This window comes from Siphateles boraxobius, unplaced genomic scaffold (assembly GCF_051911475.1).
Source record: "Siphateles boraxobius isolate OS27281-9 unplaced genomic scaffold, OSU_SipBor_1 19, whole genome shotgun sequence".
Classification (NCBI taxonomy): domain Eukaryota; kingdom Metazoa; phylum Chordata; class Actinopteri; order Cypriniformes; family Leuciscidae; genus Siphateles; species Siphateles boraxobius.
Window position 1 is genome coordinate 16,237,495 of NW_027508799.1, and position 4,134 is coordinate 16,241,628.

Consider the following 4,134-nt stretch of genomic DNA (forward strand, 5'->3'; position numbering starts at 1 on the left):
CTGATGGGATGTTGTTCTGCTCCAATTCACAGACGATGAGTGTTATGAGAATTTTCAGTGACATAGGGAGGAGCTGAAATCGGAGACGTGAAATCGGACACTTTCTGCTTCCCGTAGTGATGCTCGCGCTGTATTTGCACAGTTTATGACAGCTGAAGAGAAATATATGCATTTTTTTTCAAATACACAGATGTTTCAGAGACCTTTTTGATTTAATACTTTATGATCTGCTTAATATAGTGTCTGTACAAGAAGAATCTGTCTTCTTGTACAGTTTTATTTTGATAAACATGACAATTTAACATTGTGAATACATGAAAAGAGCTGCCCTTCATCTGCCCTTGAATCACTCTCTCGGTACTTTGATGCTTGATGACATACGTCACGCTCAATTCTAACAAAATTTCTAAACTCAATTCGGACAAAATTTCTAAACATGCACTGCTTCAAGTCAGCTGCTGATCGGTCTGCGTAAAGTGCTGCATGAAGTCGAACAAGCCTAATAACTAGCTCGTTCCACGTGTCATACATTATGCCATTTGTACGCCATTGCACATGTGCAGTTCATTCCAGTTTAGGTTTTAAATCCGATCATGTATTTACATGTTCTTTCAATCAGATTAGAAAATGAATCAACCACCCCTTTCAATCTGATCGAAATTTAATTCCGATCGAGCTCAACCGGATCGATGTTGGTGTTTACATGAAGGCTTTTCAGTCCGATTGAGCTGTCAATCCGATTACTAATGGATTATTTGGTTGCATGTAAAAGTAAGATCATTTGAGTGTTCCATTCCAATGGAATCATTAGTGATACATTCATTGCAGTTTGAGTTGGGAACATCAGACTTCATGACTGAACAAAATCTGGCAAAGAAATCAAGCAAATGCTTAAGAACTTACGGTGCATGTCCTGCCCAGGTGGTTGAAGAGCATTTTGTTTTCTTGTGGGGTGAGAAGAATGGAGCCAATATTCCTCACAACCTTCTGCCGTCGGCTGGTGACATCCATCAAGTTGTGCTTCTTACCTTTAAAAAAAATCTCATGTTTTGACAGTAGGAGTTGAAACACACTAAACAGGACTTGATGGCTTTGTTTTTTGTTCCAGTACAAATGTCAAACTCACCATCTCCAGGTACAGCGTAGCAGCGTAGTTTTGCATTCAATTTCTCCACCATTTCAGCAAACACCACATTTTTACATAAGACAGGTCTTGGAGTGAAGGTCTGTCTGCACTGAGGGCAACTGTAAACTCCCTTCAGATCCTCTTGATTCCAGCAGTCTGTAATACAGTTCATACAGTAACTGTGTCCACAGGGAATGGTCACTGGATCCTTCAGTAGATCCAGACAAACTGAACAGCTGAACTTGTCCTGAGCTATGGAAATGCTGGCTTCTGCCATTTTACAGAGACGTAAAGCAGCTCAGCAATCTCAGCTCAACAATCCACTTAATTGAAGAGTTTCCTGGTTCTGTCTTTGAGAAAGCGAAACTGTGAGGGTGCAGAACTGCAGTCAGCTGATAGATGGTAAAGTCTCTTCTGCCTGTTCTTTTATGCTATAGGTGTCTATGGAAGCGGAAACCCATACTTTTACATCAAATTTGGACGTTATTTAATAATTATCATTGGTTATATCTTGTGTTTTGACTTAATATTTTGACTTTTTATCTAATAATTTTGACCATGGTATGTCAAAGTTTGACTTTATCTCATATATAATTATGACTTAATGGCATCCAAAATGGCATCTTTTTATGTAATTTACTCTTTTCATGTCATCTCATAATGTTTGTCTGTCACAACACAGTGTTTTGGAAAGTACATAAACATGATGATGAAGATGAAAGGCAGTCTTTAATAAATCCACACGTAAGTAATCTAAAACAAAACGAGCAGCATACAACACACAGACGAGACCTGACAGCAATGAACAGAATCTGAGGAACTTAAGTACACGAGCAAACAAAGAAAAATTAATGACACACACCTGATCTAAATTAGGTTTTATTAACAAAGTTCAGGAACACATTCAAATAATATATCCGATCATCACATCATTCCAACCAGCAGTCAGCAATCAGTAATCAACATGTCTACCCAATCAGCATGAGTGGAGACTATATATACACAGTCAACCCACCTATGTTCCTTGATAGTTTTCAGCATCCCTCCACCCCCCTGTCTCCACACTCACCTGGTTACTTTCCTAACCAGAAATACTGGGGGAGTACTCTGGGTTCGGGAAAAATTCTGAGCTCTGAGTCCTCCCCTCGGACAGCACACCAAATACGCATACTACTTTGTGATTATTTGTAAGTGTGAACTTGTGAAAAGACAACTAATCTGAAACTATGACAACAAACTCAACTATGGAAATGGTGCAAGTCAGGACTGTCAGGGCTGCGGTCCACAGCGCCATCACTGGAGTGGGGAGGCATGGAGGAAGACTACCAGACAACACCATGGAGACAACCCGAGGCGATAGTGAAGCTGGAGATGGAGCCCACCGTGTACAAGGAGAGCTGATGAAGCAGAGAGACGCCCGTTACCTAGGCAGAGGTTGAGCTGGAGCAACCGAGGGCAGAGGTGGAGCCTGAGGGAGGGTGGAGATAGCCCCAGCCGAAGGGGCGAATGGCCCGGAAGTCCATTGCGAAGGGGGTGTGATGTCCGACCCAGGTGGAGCCGACGATCGAGGGAGCCAGGCCGAATGCCCAATGGTCACTGCTGGAGTCAAGGGAGGAAGGAGCTCAGGAGTCAAGGCGCGATGGGTTTAGGTGGAGTGTAGCGCTCTGAGGCCGGAGGCAGAGCCACAAGATCCTCACGCCCAGGAAGAGGTGGCTCCAGGCAGTCCCAAGGTGTATCCAAGCCAATTAGAGGAGGCTGAGGTGGTACTGAGGGGCTGATGTGAGACAGTGATGACTGGGTGGCACGAGTGGCTGAGCGCTGAAGCAGAGACTGAAGAAAAATGGAACAACCAACATAAAAGCCTTCCAAATGCTAGATTCGAGAGGTGGTGGGAGAGGGAGGCTGGGTGGGGTTACCACGACTGAAGATGAAGAATCACATTTGGGCATAATAAAGGGACACAGGGAACTCATCTCTCCACAAACTGGCATTTTCTGAGCCGTTGCTGTTCACTCTGTACATGTTACCCTTGGAAGAGATATCATTAGGAAGCATGGCATTAGTTTTCACTGTTATGCTGATGATACTCAGCTCTATATTTCTTCATGCCCTGACGAAATTTACTAATTCACAAAATTAACGGAATGCATAACTGATATAAAAAACTGGATGACTAGTAATTTCCTTCTACTTAATTCTGACTTCCAATCCAGTCTGATTTCTGACCTATAGTGCTACCAGAATTATAATCATACACTGAATATGTCACAGTGTTGGGTTTGTGTTCCCCAGGTGTCCACTTGATGTCCTCCTTCCCCACGGTGTCATTCACTTCATGAACTACATTTCCCTCGATCCTTGGCTTATCATTGCACTCAGCTGTTCCTCATCACTGATCATTGCACTCAGCCATTTCCCCATTATCATTGACAATTCCCTGTGTATATAACCCTGTCTGTTTCAGTGTGTGTCACGGAGTCCTTGCATTTATCACGTCACTTCTGATGACCTGTTTTCCTTGCTTCTTGTTTTGTTTCCTGTGTATATTGGATTGCCTTTGGATTTTGACCCTTGCTTGGACTTGTTTACGATTTTGGATTACCCTCAAATAAACTACTGCAGCTGGATCTTGCCTTTTGTTTCCTGAGTGTGGATGATGACAGAAGGACTCCGTCAAACCCAGATCCAGCGGTATGTTTTCTAATAGCTCTTCCCCAGTCACCGAGCGGGAGAGAAGGGAGATTTTTAAGGGGACCTGGTTTGTCAAGTTTCGCGGGTCCCATGGAGGTCACAGTGGAGGAGGTAGTCGGGAGATGATCCCTGTTCCGGTGGTCCCGGTTCCGGTGGTCCTGAGTCCGGTGGTCCGGAGAAGGAGACGCAGCCCGTCTGCCCAGTCAGAGACTGTTCACGTTTCGTCTGCCAAGTCAGAGACTGTTCACGTTCCATCTGCCCAGTCAGAGACTGTTCACGTCCCGTCTGCCCAGTCAGAGAATGTTCACGTCCCGTCT